The sequence below is a fragment of the Pezoporus wallicus genome, unplaced genomic scaffold (genome assembly GCF_028554395.1).
Source record: "Pezoporus wallicus isolate ANWC-B61680 ecotype Strahan unplaced genomic scaffold, APGP_CSIRO_Pwel_v1 contig_5690, whole genome shotgun sequence".
Taxonomy (NCBI): Eukaryota; Metazoa; Chordata; class Aves; order Psittaciformes; family Psittacidae; genus Pezoporus; species Pezoporus wallicus.
Window position 1 is genome coordinate 770,021 of NW_026642407.1, and position 18,258 is coordinate 788,278.

Below are 18,258 nucleotides of genomic sequence, written 5' to 3' on the forward strand. Positions count from 1 at the left end.
CTTATGCTACTGTGGGGCAAAGAAGGGGGTTTGTAGAGAATGCTGATGCTTAGTACTCAGCCTTCATGCTGTGTGTGCTGAGGTGTTTTTACTTTAAACTAGCTCTAGTTTCATTCTGTCACCTGAAGACTCCTTGCCAGGTAGCAGGTACTAAATCTGCTCCTATGATTTAATCTGAAAGCACTTTTGTTTTCATGTTATGAAGCAACATATGATAAATCAGGATAATAGGGAAACTTGCTTAAAAAAATGTAACCCTGATGAAGCTAAAAAGCTAAAGTAGATGCACCTGCTGTTTGTTGTGGCTACAAGTAGATGCACAGACAGCAGCTGGGACTCAGTTTACCAGATTATCTTGTTTGTGTGTCTGAGCCATAAAATAAGCAGATCAGAAAGTTGAGGTATGTTGAACCTGGTAACAAGTCAATGAGTTGTAATTTAAAGCAAGGCAAGTGTACTTGAGGACACTCTGCAGTCCTGGTTTTCCAATTGTGTGACTAAGAAATCATTAGGGTATTTCATGTTTTTTTTACCAGTGACTTTTGGGAAAGATGATTTATATCTTGTTCTGGTGTGCTGCTAGGATGTGTGTCTAAATGGTGTGCTTCAGATGTAGTCTGACTAAACAATCAGGTTTGGTGATGGCTCATCCTGAATGAGGATCCAATCAGAGAAAAGGAACAATCTGGGCATGAGCACAATCCATTTATCCTAAACCTCTCTCTCTTAAAGTAAGACTTCTGTGGCTTTAAAATATATGTATATTTGCTCAGAGATATTCTCAATTCAAAGCAAACTTTCCAAACTATGAGTTATTCTCAGAACTCTTTAATGATCTTTCATTTTTTTCCAGCAGCTTTTAGACAAGAGAACAGAAAATACAGAAAATATTGCCACTGGGTGCAGTGGAAATCCACTTCTCTGCTATTTGTGTCCCTTGCCCATACAGAGAGAGTAGTTTATTTTATTGAGGGGTTGCTTCTACAAGAGCCTATTCAGTTGAATGTCCTATCTGATTTTTGAAGTCTCTTAAGTGTATGGCCCTCAAGGCTTGAACCCAGTTTCAGTGAACCTTATTTACGCATGTAAGTCCTTGGTGTTAGTCTCAGGTCTTTGATGACTGGCATTGAGTTTTGTTATGATGAAATATGTTGCCCAAGATAGCTTGGCTTACCAGACAAATGGAACTTCAGTGGATCAGTTGTTCATCTTCATTATTTTTTATGACTTCAGTTATGTCAACTGCAAACTTTATCAGCAGTGGCTTTGTGTTTTCTTTCAGACTGACAAACTTCAGTAACAAAGGGTTAAGGGTTCTTGACAGAGATCTGTCCACTTGACGTAACTTTCTGCATGTAATCTTAAGATTTTAGTATCTCTTTTCAGGGATTTTCTGGCAGGTAACTTAGTAACTATTAGTGATGTTTTTAGTATGAGGAAGGTTCTAAAGGCCTTTTTTTTTTTTTTGTTTTTTTCCAAATTGTATTACACTGGTTTGAAGCTGGAATATTAAAATAGATGGTAAGCAGACTTAAAATTCTCACTTGGTGTCACTACATTGTTTCACATTTCGTAAGCCCAAGTATCAGTGTTATATAATATTATGGTAGTTTATGGCAAATATGTGATATAGGGTGCTAAGCTACATAAAGTGAAGGTAATTTTAGCTTTAAAACCCATTAATCTAGTTGTCCTAAAGATTCTAGCTTTACCTACCCATACACAGCTAAAGCAAACTTCAGTCATGTTTTACCCATGTAAAAGTGCATGGGATATTCTTGCGGAGGGATATAGTTATTGGTTTGTTTATCGTTTAACTCTGTCTCCAGTTAGTGCTGTCGCAGTGTACGTGTAAAATCTCACTTCTTGAGCCACTGGTGCAGTTTGGCAACTGTTGTCTCCTTTTTCCCATAACGTGAGAACTTTCAGTTCTGAACCAGAAGATCTGGTTCATTTCTCTTCAGAGTATATTTGACAAATGCAGTTTGGTACGACTTCTTATACATACTGTTGTGGGAGGGTTGACCCACATATTTGACCATTTATATATTGATGAAGCTGTTGTGCTGTTTGTAACCAGAGAACAGACTGATCTCAGTGAAAAGAAAAGCCTGTTCAAATTCCCAATAGCCTTGCCTAATGTACTAGGTGTCATCTTCCTAGGGGTTTCCTTTCTTTGGCAGCAGTCCAAAGTTAGCAGCTGAAAAAGGGATGAGATAATGACCTCTGAAATATTGATCTGGTATGCTGGCAATGCAGCAAACTTCCCAATAGTGAGGTTGGGTACAGCACATTAACATATAGCCTGGCTATGAATTAATCTTTTCCAGGATGTACTGCTGCATACTTGTAGTTGATGTGTCAAAATTAAAATGTTGTGATGATTTACTAGTGTTGCTGGTGAATTGGTGAACATGTGACAAGAAGAGAAATGATGCTGTTGCCTTTCAGTAGCATAGCTGTGCATTGTCTGCTCTATTTTCATTCCCCTTTTCTTCTTGCCTCGCTTTAAATAGTGACTGGCTATATACTTCCTGGCTTATTTTCAAATCCTAACCAACTTAGATCTCTCCATGAGCATTCTAGCTACGTTTTCAGTTCTTTCTCACTGCCCCCTGTGCAGAGAGATAACTGAATTGCCAGTGCTTCTTTGGGACTGAGAAAATAATGCATCTTTACTGAGTGCTTCAGTATATAGATACCATCAAAAGTCTTTTAACTACAGTATAGCTTATTGCCTGGAGAAAAGAATTTCTGTCTTAGGGTTAAGAGAGAATAAACAGAGAATTAAAATGTCAGTATTATCTGCTACTGAGCTGTTTGAGGCGACATTGGAAGTAGTACTTGTGGTAAGCCTATCCACTGCCTGATCTTGAGCTGAGCTCTGCTATCACTGATACGGCAGTGAAACTGCTATATAACTGCACTGTTAGTATGGTCCTAACACCATGCACTGGGTGTTTCCAGTAGAAAAAGTGGCACATTTCTAATATTGCAATCAAAGGACAGGTAAATGAAAGTTAAAAAACAAAACCTGACACCTGAAAGTACTTACCTTCAGGCGGTGCTAAAGTAGTAATAGGGTAGTTGCACACTCTTACAAAGAGAACAGCATTTAAAGCCTAGACTTGTGGCTGCTGGTAGAAAGCAGCAAAGGTATGTGAGCAGTAACTAAAAACTTAAGCACTTTCAGACCTGCAATTCAGTTTCTTAAAAAAAAAAAAAAAGAAAAAGAAAAAGCTTAAAAAAGAAAAAAAGAAAAAAAAAAGAGGGGAGGAGGAAAAAAAGAGGGGGAGATAAAAAAATATTAGATTCTTTTTTTCTGTTCTTCCCTGTAAATCACAGGGAAAAGTGGCCATATGCTTCCTCTTTGTTTAACTGTGAAATACACAATACAAGGTACATTTTAATCTGTTGCATTGAGTTTGTATCACATCATGTAGTGTTGTATGGTCTAGGTGCAGAGCTAGAAAATAGGATAACTGTATGAGGAAGATACTGAACATGCCTGAGCCATGCCAGCAGCTGCCACCCTCTAGGAAGAGGAGCTGCAGGTCCTTGGAGGCAAATGAAGCCAAAAGGAGAGGAGGCAGAAACAGAAGGTGGGGTGCTGGAGTCAGGAGGCTGTCCTCAGCTCTGAACTGCATTCATACGGCTTTAAACTACAAAGAAATTAATACTGTATATTGAGTGGTTTAGGATTGAGCTGGTTTAACTTTCTCAGACAAAATCCGAGGTGCCATGGTAAATCCTTCAGAAAAAGTGTGATTACAAGTTTCCCTGACAGAGTTAGTCTTGTTGGGAGAGAATTCAAATATGCAACCTTCTGTAATCATGAATTACGTATTCCTGATTCTTTGCGTCACCCTACTGACTCTTCCATTAATACAGTCAGAGCTGATACCAGAACATATAATTATTTGTGTTTATCCTTTTAAAACATTGACACAATGCTTGATTTTTCTAGGCCTCTGACATAGTGAGTCATATTCTGACTTAATGAAGATCAACATTAGCTATCCAGAGGTTTGTACAGACTTCTTTCCAAACTTCTGGATGTAAATTAAAGAGCAAAAGCTCTTACTGCTTTTGCAGCAGTGTCGTGTGTGAAAAGCACCAAGGTAAACACTGTTTTCAGGTTCTGAGATGGCAGTGTGGAACTGAGATTCCAGGCTCAAATCAGGATTGGAGGAACAGCCTAAACACAAGCATTTTTGCTGTGATGAGTAAAGACATCAGGTGGCAATTAAGCATCATTCTTGGAGTGGGTTATGCTAGCAGAGCCATAGGGCCTAATGTTGGGTTAGTAAACATGCTTACTGTTTGCTGCACTTCAGTAGTGGAAATTACAATAATGGCAGAAGGAGCCTGTGGATACAGGCTGTGCTATTTTGGCTAATAATTTGTCATGTTAAGCTGTGAAATCAGTTAGGATAAAATTTGCTCTGGCTTATTCATCCCTGCTGGAGGTTGTATAGGCCATCCCTCAGTGTTGACTGGAGTTGGGGCTATGGGCTCCAGAGCCAAGGTTGCAACTGGTAGTAGCAGAGATAGCTCAGCTTACTATCTTTGGTTAAAACAGAATTGTTGCCAAGTTATGGACTCATTTGGTTTGAGTTCTTTTAATTTCAGGGCAGTTTGGGCATTTCAGTGCTACTGAAAGGCAGAGGAGAGCAGACCAGTGTTCATACTGAGCAAGGTTGCATTCAGTTGTCATTAAATGGTTCCTGTATTTCATAGGTGGTTCTTTGCTTTCCCTGGACTGCTCTAGGCTTTTGTGAAATTTGAAGTTGTCCCGAGATTTGACTCAGGAGAATTGAGGCAGGCTTGTGAGTTTCAGCTGCAACTGGTTTTCCTTTACTATCTGTACTATCTGTACTATTTTACTATCTGTAAAATAAGCTACATAATCTAGAATTAACTAACTTCTGAGAAGTTGTTTGTGAATGAGGTTTGAGGCAGATTTGCAAGTCTTCAGTATGACTGATTACAGAGCATGCAGAGCCATTAGGCTGAGTCTGATAATTTGCAGTTTTGGCTGCCCTTTGGCACCAACCTGAGCAATAGTAGTGGGTGCATCATTCCAGGAACATCACTGGGAGCTTCAGACCACTTCTGGTATCTTCCTTGCTGTAGGTCAAAGGTAGCAAGGAAGAGAAGACAGTCTATTTGAATAATAAGAGTATAGACTCTACTGCCAGCTGGTAAGTTATCCAGCACTGCGATAAGAAGAGTGCCAAGATGTGAAAGTTTTTATGTCTTGGTGGAAGAATGGTAAGTTTGGAGGCAAAAAGTTTGCTGGAGATCTTTGTACTTCCCTCTGTTTAGTCCAAAGCATGTTTGTGTAATTTCATGGTTTAGCCTGTGACCTGCCTTTCAAACTAGGCAATGTTTGGAGAAACACGGATGGACATGAGGGGTGTGCAGATTTTTTGGGGTCGTGGGAGGATGACTGTATTCTTATTTAGTGACGTACAGGCCATAAATTCCATCCTACTAGCAGGCAAATGAGCCACTGAACTACTAGTGTGCACTTTGTCAAACTCACTCATTACCATCTTCATATCCTGCATCAATTACTCTGTTCTGTGTGGCTCCCCAGTCTTGTTTTCACTCCATTGGTCATCTGCCTGAATTGCCTTGAAGGGGGAGTAGGGTGGAGAGCAGGCAGAGAGGGAAAGGAGGGAGGGTTCTCATTACAAAGCTAGATTTGAGGCAACACATTTAATCCTTAGAGCATAACTGCTCCAGTGACAGTAAAAAGGAAATAGTTATTCAGCCTCCTCAGTCCGTTCCCTGAAATGGTATTGTTTATGACAATCCCTTAACATTATGTCATGAGTTTGCAAATACATGAGCATGGCATATGATCTTCCTTCCAAAAGGAATAGCAAAGGCAGTGAGAAGAAACAAGTGCCATCTTGCAGGTTTCTGTTTCAGTGAAGGCTGCTGTAGCTGTCACTGTCAATGATGTCAAGGTTAGATTGAAATGTGTGCCCAATGATGTATTTCTTGCTGCTTGCTTCACTGCTGAGGCTGCAGCTCAATCAACAGCAGAAAGATCATGAATAGGTAACTAAAAGCTTTGCCTTGCTTGCAGTGGAGAAAGTAGTGACACTGTGTTTTATTATGAGAGCTTTCTGTGTGTACAGTGCTCAGCACAATTGGGCCAGATCTCAGATTACAGGGTGGGGAGGTTTTGGGGCTACATTAGCATAAGTGAGTCAGATTGTTCAAAGAAACCAAATAACACAAGTATCTGGTAAATGCGTTAAACTGTTACTGTGTTATGCACAAATAAAGTGGCCAAAGGAAGGTGCAAAGTTCCAAGCCATTGGAGAAGTATGAATCAAACAATGGCACAAACCCGGCTTAGAGCTCAATACAGGGACTGAGTTTAGCTCCTGTTGCTTGCAATCTTTAACTGGACTGTTCAACTAAAAACACCTTGCAAATAGACTAAAGAAAATGGTCCTCAGTGAAAGCTGGTAGCTTGACTTACCAGGATTTCATGTTAAATTCTATTATGTTGTTCTCTCTTGAACTATTTCTTTCACTTCTCAAAATAAGTCAGCTAGACTCAAGCTTCTTTACTTCCCTGGAAGGTTCAGTACTGGCCAAATTTCAGAATTGCCTATTTCACTGTTTCACCCAAATTTCACTATTCTCTGTCATTTCTCTACTTGCCTGATTCTTCATATCTTAGTTTATGGATGAATTTATATTGGGTAATGGCTTTAGTCATGAAATAGAGTTTCAGACAAATTTCCCAGGATGCACTATTTAAACAGACAAATAAAGCAAGCATGCAAACTCAGCATCCCTCATGCTTCAGGTGTTTTGTTTCGAAACTACATTTTAAAACTGAGGGCAGTATCAGACGAACCCATCTTGGTGTTTAGAAAGGAAAGTTCTGCCAAACCAGATGAATGTTTTGTGGATGCCAATACATAGATAGAGGCCTCCCAGTTTTGCCTTGCTGCTGTCCTAGACAGCTCCATTTTTTCGTGACTCATCAGGAAATTTGGATGTTCTGCAGCCTCACCTCTCTCTAGTGGCTCAGATAAAGCCGTCCAGAAAGCAGCAGTGATAGCTTTGAGAGTGGATGCATGCCAAGGATATCCATGCCTACCAGGGGAGGTCAGTGATGTGCTTTGGGTTTGCTCTCCCAACAGGGAAGACAATGTTTCTGTGCTTGTGCTGGAGGCCCTAATGAAGGGGTAAATGGTGGCTGCACACTCTCAAGAGATGTTTCTGAAGCATGCGGGGAACTAGGAGGCAAAAGCGGGCTTTGCCACTCACCTGAAAACAATGCTGAGCAAGTTACTTAGACCTGTGCTTTTAATCAAACAAAGACCATATTCTGCCATGAATACCTGAGCCTCAGGTATTTTTTTTTTTTTTAAGCTTAGAATATATTCAGAATTTACCTTAGTTTAATCAATCTTTAAAATGGTCATAGATGCAAATGGTCACTTAAAATTCTTCCTTCTTTTTTTCAGTGGCTTGGTCTGAAATGCCTTTAACCAAATATAATTATAAAATGAATAGGAATAAGTGTGACTGTTGCGAAGATTTACTTGGTCAGCGCCTCAATCCTTTCTTATATAGGCAGTCCTTGAATCCATTTGTCAATTTGTGCATGTTCCATGAAATTGATACGAAGATTAATGTTCCTGAGCTGCCTTTCAGGTCTTAAATAAAATAGTGCATGAAGCTGTATATCGGAATTCCAGTTTGTGTGGCCGGCCAGACTAAAAATGAAGTATCTGCAAGTAGACTTGCCCTGGAACTGAAGGCTGAAAGATCCTCTCTCATGGTAGGCTAGAATCATATACCCATCTCATTTGAATTTTAAGATCGGTACTCACTTGTATTTGTTAATTTGGAAATAACAGCACTTTTAGTTTCATGTTAAATATGCTGCCAGGAGGATATTAAAGTGACGGAAAAATATTTCTTTCTTTTTGGCATGTCAAGTAGTTGTAATCAAAACATTGAGGAAGTGCTGTTTTACTCAGACTGTAACTGTGGAAGCTGAGCCAGGTTTCTGGCTCCCGTGTCAATAGTCCATCTATGGCTGTTGCCCTTGCAGTTGTGTCTGAGCAAGTCTGACACAGAGGTGCTGAGCTCTCTTTAATACTCCTGGGCTTAGTGCTCTGAAGAATTAGACCTCCTATTCTTACAGTCTCCAATTCAGGCATGCTGGCAGAGTTGGGTTTTTATGTCCCTTTTAGTAAGAGCAAGTTGTCTGTATCTTCAGAACCTGAACCAAGAGGATCTGTGTTCTCCCTGCCCTTTCCTTCCTGTGTATTCCTAAGAGGAATGCGTGCCTGAGAACTGGCAAACTGCTACATTGACATGTGAGATTTGCTTGTTTTCAATCTGTCCTTCTGTCCTCAGTGCAAGTGTTGAGCTTAACTCAGGGTATCTTGCCCAGTCAGGCAGTCTGGGAAAGGCTGGCAGTTGTTTCTGAGGGCAGAGAGGGTAGAAGAAAGGGTGTTATTTTTGCAGAGCTGTAAATCGCATGCCTTTTGCCAGTGCTGCATTCTTTTTTTATTGCTTGTTTCTAAGAAGCTATTGCTGCAACAGCACTGGCTGCAAACAAAATCTCATTTACTTAAAAGTTCATGACATGACAGGTAGCGCATTTTGCACATTTGTGGGACACTTGCAAAGGAAATACAAATCAGGCTTTCTAAAAACTTCATCTTGAAATGCGACATTTCCATGCTGCCTGGAGCTTCAATGTCAAAGAGATTTCTATTTTTAGAGAGAGATTCTACTCAAAGAGCTATATAAGGTTGTGTTGGGGAGACCATTACTGTTTTATAATGTATGAGAGTACTTGTTACTCAGTGGGGAGAAAATTCTGTATAAAACTGGAAATTACAAAGACATGCTGACTTGGATGTCTTTTGTGAGGAGATCATAACTGAAAACCCAATATTTGTTTTTTAATATTATAATTTCTCTCAAGTTCTGGAAATAATTGTTTTAGGCCTTAAAAATATCCGACAGAAGGCTCTATCACAACTGATGATGCAAGAGGGAAGTGGTTGCAAGTTTAGAAGTTTGATGCCAAAAAAAGGCAACTTACTATGCTAACAGGTGACAACACTGGTAAAACCCAACAAATTACTGTCATGTCCTTCATGGGAAACCAGGTAAAACTTGATGTTAGAGATTCACTCTTTTCAACTACAGTTTTCTTAGTAATCCGGAGTACAAAGTGCACCTAAACTGATAGCGTCCTGCAGAAAAACAATGAGATAAAGTGATCAGGTGGGCTAAATATGGTAGTCACAGTTAATGGCAGAAAAATGGAGTAGTGTCTGAAGTGCTGGCTTGCTGGGGAGCCTTCTTCTGAAGCGTATTATTTCCTTACATAGAATTATCCAGGAAACATATAACTCCATTAGCCTTAATCCCCAGGAATTGGTTAAACCTGTGTTCTTAGTTAACTTTCTCAATGTCATTTCTACTGCAGTTTTAAGAGGAACTGTTTGGCTTCCAGGGAGTAATTTGTCTATGAAAAACACGGGGGACTTTCTGGTATGGTTGAACTCTCAGAGACAGCCCAGGTAACATTGGTTTTAGCAGCTGTTTCCACAGCAGTTGGGGCCAATATGTTTTTGCTTGAGTAAGGACTAGATGAGATAACAGCTAAATTAAGGGCACTGGGTCCATTTCTGCTCTAGTCAGACACAGCGCCTGCAATGAATTCTAAATTGGAGGCAGGACTGAATTAATACTGGTCTTAATATGTCTTGAGTTTCTACTTATGTTTTTATATTTTCTAGCTAGCTGTGGCATAGCCTGTTTGGCTTCAGGTAAATAAAATTATGAACAGTGAGACTATCTGAATTAGGGTTGAAAAAATACAGCAACTGGAAGTGATATCTGCCTTCCAGTAATATAAGGAAAGACAGCAGTCTTGTATCACACAGAAGATATGACAGGGCAGACTAGTTGATGACAAAGCAGAAGCAGAGGCAGCAATTGCTGAATAGTTTGGATGAGGAAATTCCTTCATCTTCCCAATGCACTGAACCAGGCATAGCAGGAGAAAGAAATAACATCCTCTGCTTTGTTATTCAGAAAAAAATAAAATTACTGACATTGAAAAGTGCACTTAGAATGCTTTTGAATACACTGACATTCTAGTCTGGCTTATTATTAAAAGTATGAGAAGCAGTTCAAGTAGTTTGGGGAACTACTGCTCTAGCCAGACTATTGTGCCTGCAAGTACCTTTGCAGATTCATTGCTGAAACCAGCTTTATATACTGGCTATATTGCTTTTGAATACGGAGCAGGAACAGAACAACTGGATGGCACTACTGGCATTGTGGGTATTTGTTATGTTGTTAAGTACAGGGACTACACCAAAAGGAAATGTATTAAAAAGAGATGTTAGCTGTAAAGGGGAGGTGAACAGCACGGGCTCCCCAGACTTTTACGCAAAGCAACAGTGCCCCGTAGCGGCAAATAGGCAGGAGCTCGAGGGCTTTTTTACTATTCCTTTGTCATTAGAATGTCCAGGAGCTATTTATGAGATATAGAAAAATTAAGATAATTGCAGGAATTGTGAGGGATTAATCATGGTAAACTTAAGGAACTTGGTCAGTACGACTGTGTGAAAGACCTTTTGCAACGTCGTAGTCCTTCCTGGAGTAGTGCCACAAAACCGACCTCCTCATCATTCCCAGTCTATGTTGAAGAAACTAACTGCTTTGAGACAGACTTTTTTCTCCGTCTCTCCTTATGAAGTGGCTCTGTACCTTCCCTTGCCTCACTGAGAAAGCACCCAAGAAATCTTCCCATGACAGTCCCTTCTTCCTTCCTAAATGTCATCAGTAGTGCTGACTTACTCTGCAGCAAAGACATGTTCCTAATTTGATCCTCCTCGCAGCTGTCTCAGGCAGGAATCCCAGGCTGCCTCTCCCCAATTCCTGAACAGTTTCCTTCTGGGATAAAGCAAATATCCAACCTGTTTTCCAAACATTTAACTGGTTGAGGTTTTAGGGTTTAATTCTGACTTTTGTTGGCTGTGCATTCAGATGGCAGTGAGCTTCATCCTTGTCATTTTTCTTAATAAACCTAGGAATTTTATGACATTGAAAAGACATTTGTCAAAATATTGTACACCTGGTCAGTTGTTTTAATGTATTCTCAATTAACTCTCTCAGTGTGATTTCCACTGAAAACTACCTGCTCTACCTGTTATGCACTTGCATTTGTTTCCATTTCATTAGCAGTTGTACAGAGGGAGATTAGAACTGGTAACTGCTAAATAAATCAAAACTTCCATTTGAACAATGCTAACTGTTTAATAGTGATGTAAATCTATTATATATAGTGTTTCCTTTTGTACAATATAAATACAAATACATTAATATACAGATGCTAGTCCAAAGCAATAACAGAGGTCTGTAAGCTCTAAGGTTAACTTTTGGACCAGAGAAAGGGAAGTCTTAACTGAGATGTGCTCTCTTTTTGTTTGCTTTCATCAAGGTATGTGAACTTGCATCACTTGAGCTTTTTCCTCTACATCAGCTGAATATGTTGAAAAAAAAGTTGAAAAAGCCATGACTTCATACCTGAACTTCTAGTCATTGTCAATTGATCATCTAAAATGGGTGAGTACTAGGATACTTATTTGATCATTCAAATTGGATTATCTTTCTATTTTACTTGCAAGCTCTTACTTTATATTAACTTCAGATTTTGATTTAATACTGTTAGAAACTAACTCTGCACCTTTTCCCTTTATATTCTAATGTATTTCTCTTATTCATCTCTACATAAGCATGCTTCTGTTTTCAGTGTATAGTATTCTCCAGTCATGTTGTTAGACAATAACGTACTCTGCAAATTAAAAGGAAAGTAAGTTCTTTAATGGATATAGTGAGTGAGGTGGAAAGCCCAGGCTGTTAAGAATCTCTGAAAAATGCAGCATTTTTTTGCTGAAATGTTGCTGTAGGAGATGAAGATTACGCAACACTATTATACTGTAAACAAACACCATCAGTCTCTAGGTCATTATTGTACAGTGATTTCATCAGGTGTCTTTTAAATAGTTGAACATTAATTCAGCAGCGCAGAACACAGTAAGTTACAGAAAACAGCTGTATTTTGTGTGTTTGCGTAAGCCTGAATTTAGTTAAGGATAAAGATTTGTTTGAAAAGCCACTAACTTCCAAAATATTTATAAAAGTATTAGTAATCCTGGAGTCCTTTTGTGTAGCTGTTTTAGAATATATTTCCCATAGTACTTGTTCTGAGAGACAAAAACAAGAAGTGAAAGAAACTGGGTAAAAGAAATGACACTGAGGAAAACTGCTAAATAATTGTTTTTCTATTAAGTTCTATGTTTGGAAATAGCAACTGTCTAGGCAATGCTTGTACTTCTTTTATTATTTATTCATTATTACAGTATTTAAGATACTGGAATGGTGGGCAGGCTGGCATTTAAAAAAATCCACCAAAACTAAAGCAAAAAACCATGAGGGTGGTGGTCAATATACAGTCCCCAGGAGGAGATGTGTATATCCTGTTGCCTGGAAAGGTGAAGCTCAAGACTTTCCATGGTCGATCTGTATCATACATGGTCATTAGTTGCATTATCAAGGAAGTGTATTCATTTTATGAGGCCAGCCTTGTAAGTGTGTTACTTGAGCATCTTGTGTCATCAGCAGTCTCACTACAACCAGACTATAACAACAGCTCCCTTCCACCTCACAAGTATTTGCCCTTTCAAAATTCTTGTCTCAGAGAAAATAAAGACTTCTGATAATTTCTTTAATAATATGAAAATTTCTTTTGAGGAGAGCAGAAGAATTTTCCATATACTGGATAATTTTCTTCCTCACCCTTCTCCCTCCAATGTCTGATTTCCATATGATCTTTAATTACTTCCTTTTGGTAATGTGTGTTTGTATGTGAGCATATGTGTTTGTCATTAGAACTATACATATATATATATATATATACACACATTTTATATAATGAACACCAGGTAAATGTGGGAATGTTTGCTTTTCACCCTTTCTTGTTTTCCTGTCAGATGGAAAATATTATGGTGAAAACTATATGGGATTATAGTAAATCACACATAGAAAACCCTAGCTGACGCTGTTAAAATCGTACATTAACTAGCATAACTTCTATTTGAGGCTTTATAAATTTGGGGTGTTTATTTAAATCTGGTAAATATTCTGTTCTTTTTAATATGGTGGTCATATTCCTTTCAGGAAGAACTATACATTAGAACCATATATACGGAGGTTATATTGCTCTGAGATTCTACTGAAGAGTTCACTTTCATGTTCAGGCGTGTAAATACTGAATGTTTGGACTGGGCATCAAAATTTCCTCATATGGAGGAAGATATTTATTCTAAGAATAATGTTGGAAAGCATTTGGTAGTGTGTCAGCAGAAATAATAGGCTACTGTTTGTGTGGCACAGTGCTCAGGGTGTGGAGTTTCCTCTGTATGCCTTTGAGAGCACCAAGATAATGATATTAATGGTCATGTGTAGGCAGGTGGTCCTGGCTGTGCTAGCTTTGGCTACAATAGGGTCACTGTATGAGAGTAGATGATAGTATAAGAAGTGTCAGTATATAGATTTCCATGTTAGAGAGGTCTGGATGCAAACATACATGCTGTAACCGATGGGAGGACAATAACTGATTGTGACTGGGCTCTTTAGGAGGTATTCTGTGAGAATAGAAAGTAATTGAAATAACTGATAGTGATGATGAAAACAGCTGAAATTTTCATTCATCAGCTAAATGTACAGCTAAGGCACAGAGTAATGTCTAAGGAAGGGGCTATGCTTTTTGCTAGGACAGTAAAAACAATATCTGGAGAAAGAGGAAAGACTGTTAGGAGAGAATGGGCATGTCTAATATGGGTGAGTGTAGACTTCCAAATGCAGTCTGAATGTGGCTGCATAAGAAGCATCATCAGTGGGGGCTTTTATAGAAGATAGCATATTATAGTTGCTTAAAATTTGATCTGTTTTTACAAAAAAAGTGCACAAAACCAACCCTCAGAGTACTTCCTGAGGTTTATTAATTGGCTGGTGTTAGCTGCGTCTCTTCCTCATCAGTTTCTTGTGTCAAGTTACTGTGATCCCCAGAACATCTTCAACTGCAGTGTGACACTATGTGTATACTTTGAACAGAGTGAGAAGTGCTGAACAAGCTGTTAAATTGAGGTTTTCGTATTTGCGATATGAAATTATACTGTTGGAGCAGGTCTGATGAGTATCATCACTTGCTATTTTCACCATGTTGCTGCCCTTGTTATTGTCATTATACTTGTCCTGAGCTAAGTACCATTCCATTATGCCATTACATCAAATATTTAAATACAAGTCACGAACTTTTTTCCAGACCATTCTATGCTGTGCTGAAAATCCTCCTGTATACTAAACACAGTTAAAAAACTGCTTGTACTTTAAAAATCTGGATTTACATATCATATTGATAACCACCAGAAGGCCCAAATGAATGTGTTGACTAAATCTTCATTATTATTAGGTCTGAAGTCAGGGTGAGATTTTAAACACTGAACATTAGAGAAGATCCAAGACACACTACGTCTCAGTTTCTTGGTAATTACTGAATTTTTTGAAGCCTATTGCTTGAGTGCACACATGTACTATGCCCTTTGTACAAGGCAGCATAGTGTTGTTCAAACATTCTTAATGAGGTAACAAAAAAGGCCTTCAGTCTAACTGCGTGTTATTTTAACAGAAAGCTTTGCTAGTGTACCAGGTTTAACTCCCCTCAGCAAGGGAGGCTACTATTTCTTATTACAGGTTTTCCAAGTCGGGTAATGTTACATACAGTTGGCTTGTTGAGAGAAGTTAAGCCGTTCCCTAAAGGCTTTGCTCCCATCTCAAGCAGCAGGGGGCAGTGAAACCATTAAACAGACGAATAAAAATATCTGAGCATAGGAAAATAATTATTATCTTCCCTTACAGTCACACTTAGTCATCCCCTTTCAGAAGTGGCCACTGTAGAGCACACACAAAGTAAATTATAAATCTGTGTAGATCTGATTTTTTGTTGTTGTCGTTGTTTCTTTTGTTTTGTCTTTTTTTGCTTAATAGATCAAATACGTGCAGTATTAGATAAACTGATTATTTTTTAAGTAACTGTTACTTGCAGACCAGAGTACTGTTTGTTACCCTGCATATGCAGTTTAAAACTATCCTGTGAATTTTTAGTTGGTGGGAAGAAAATAAAAAGACAGAAGGAAAAAGAAAAGGAGGTAAGGCCAAAATTGAAACTCAGGGAAAGTAGTATTGAGGACACAGAAAATGTATTATATGCAGCTACAGTTCTGTGTGTCTTTTTTGTAATTTTCTGTATCTGAGTATTTTTTCACAGAAGTGAAATATGAATGCTAAAAGCTGTTCAGTTAGAGTGGGGTGATATTAAAATAAATCAAACAAACCCAAAGCCAACCGGAAACCAGTCTGAGTTTAAAACTCAGTTTTCTGAAGAGAAGTATTTTGATATGAAATACTAAAGCAGCTATATTAAACAGCATCCTAAGATACTGCACATTAAAAGTGTTGCTACTTAGTACCCTTTTCACATCTTTAAATATGATTTTTACAGCCCTTTTAGACTAACAGTAATAAGCAGATGTTTGATCCAGCTGAGATAGGGACATTTTATCTTTGTTTTTCTTTTTTTTCATTCTGATACAGCATTTTTTGTGCTTCTCTGCTACTCATATGTTACTTAATGTGGGGACATAAAGATTTTCACTAAATCTCTCTCGGCAGGAAAAAAATCCCCATGGGATTGAAAATTGGCTATTATCATTAATAACAGATCTCCAGTGAGTTTCTGTGTTTCCTCGCATACAGCATTCCACACTTTATTGCAATGAGTTTCCATTTTTGATTAGGAAATTATTAATGGTGTGCTCAGAGACACAAGGAAAGGATTTTTCTCACAAGTCTTTCAAGGCATTTATCATTATTGTCTGGCTGTGCTTTGCAAGATTAGAAACTTCAGAAAATGATACGGTTTTGGTTTGGTTTTTTAAAGTAACATTCCGCATTCAGACAGTTTTATAGGCTTATATCATGGATCCCCTTTTATGGCTTTTTTGTTTAATTGTTCAGTGAAGCAAGAGCATACATGTAAAATTGGCTAATGAGAGCTCTCTGGGTGTGATTGTTGGCATTGTTGAAGAGCCACATTCAAAATGGTCTGGAAAACAGAAGACAAAATGTGAAATTATATAATCTATTATAGTAATGCAAACTGTGCCACTTGGGAAAGAGAAATGAAATTTATGAAAACAAGAAGTGTCTTGCTGACACCAGTTCAGCTGCAAAGGTCTTGGAGGACGTTTGGTGTGTTTAGAAGCTAAATAAGGGAAGACTGAGGCAGGAGGTAGGTGGCAAGATTTTTTGTTGCTTGTTGGGTTTTTTCCTTAAGAGGGGAACATGATCCTGAGCCATATTTGTAGGATAACTCAATCTGTAAAACACGGGTGGTAATTAGTCATCTTTATTTGGTGCTGTGAGTACTCTGCCAAGTTCAGAAAGATATGAGCAAATTAGAAAGCAGATCAGTGAGTATGCTATCAGAGTTAGAAAGCATGACCTGTGAGGAAACTGGAGCAATTTAGTGTATTCAGTCTTTCTCATTTTTTTTGAGGGGAAATATCTATAAAGATGGGAGGGAGGACTTAACCTCTTCAGAGCAGGAAACTATTACAAAGAAGGGAGTACAGCTGCTTGTTCTTGTTTGAAGGCTAGAAACAGCAAGAAATCAACTTTAAAGCAAAGAAATTTTAAGCTTTCATCACCCTCAGAAATACTGAATATGTAAGATTTTGCTATATTAGGAGTCCTAGGAACTCCTTCACTGGAAGATTTTAGAAGAGTTTTAAAGCAGATTTCTGTCAAGAGTTGCCTAGGTTTATTTAATCCTCAAGGCTAGAAGCTGGTATTCAGTGTTTCTTGAGTGAATTTTTACTGTGGCTAAATTCACTTATGTCCTAATTCATGATGACTGAAGTTTTGACAAAGTTGATTTGCAAGACATTGTAAGTATATTTCATAGATACGGTGTGGTTTCGGCTCATCAGTGGGGTGTGTAATCTCTCAAGGTGCAAGCAGTCCCACGCATCTATGATTAATGCTAGCAGCCATCTAAATAAAATCATGGGGAAGGGGAAAACGCAGAGAGGAGGCCAGGCTACAGGACCTTACCGAATTTGTAGTTGTCACAGTAACTGGAAAGGCCCTTATAAACATGTAAGAGAATGAATTGTACCCTAAGCACAGTCTTGTTTCATCTTAGATATATTTTCGAGAGAATGAGTGCCTATAACATGAATCCTTGAAAAAATAGGAATACTTAACTGCTGTGTCAGAGAAAATAGCATAATAGAAGATTAGTGCAGAGCTCCTTAGACTCTATGAGGTCCAGACTGATTTTACAGAAGAGGGCAGCAGCTACAGAAGACTGATGATGTCTGATATGATGTCTCCTATTCTTTCTGGGTCAATGCAGGGAGCTATATTCTGTGCTAGGGAGGATTATGCAATCATTTTGAAAAGATTACTCCACTTGCATTAGCAAGCTTGTTGGTGACTATAACAGGGTCTGGTTATGAAAAATTAGACTCCTGTAGTTCCCAGTGCCTTTATCAGTACTGTTCATTTAGACTCACCTGGCAAAATTGATTTCAGATCACTCCTGACATTGGGAATGTAATTACCTTCTAAAGTAAGCCTAAGATGAGTTAAGTCGCAGAATGATTGAATAAACAAGTGCTTCATTTCTTTCCTGACCCAAGTCCATATGTAATATAGAGAATCTGGGGTGATTTTGACATCAGCCTAATCGCCTGCAGATGCTTGTTCACCTAGCATTGGAGAATACTTCTTCAGTGTTGTGGGTCATCTCTATTGAAGAGGCCCTACATGCTAAAAGCCTAAGTATCAAGACTGATACCAAGACTGATATACTGAGGAGAAAATGCACACATAAAACTTTTGGTAAGTCTTTTCTTCTTACTGTATTTATGCAGTGAGGTATAAGAGGAAACCAAAAGGCTGTCTGGTATGAGCAATGCAAGGTCATTAACTATTTAATTTAGCACTGCTGTCTATTCATTTGATCAGTTATTGTACCCAGACTTGCTCTGAGAAGCACTGTGTTGCAACAGCAGCAGTGTCTTCCTCTCTAGACTGCCTAGTACCAAAATGGCATGA

At 38.6% G+C, this 18,258-nt stretch overlaps 1 protein-coding gene across 1 annotated transcript in view; it reads right to left on the reverse strand.

Annotated features, from left to right (window-relative positions):
• Positions 1-18,258, reverse strand: part of SYNPO2 (synaptopodin 2) — an 80,053-nt gene that overhangs the window by 28,766 nt on the left and 33,029 nt on the right. The gene's annotated exons all lie outside the window — the stretch shown is intronic.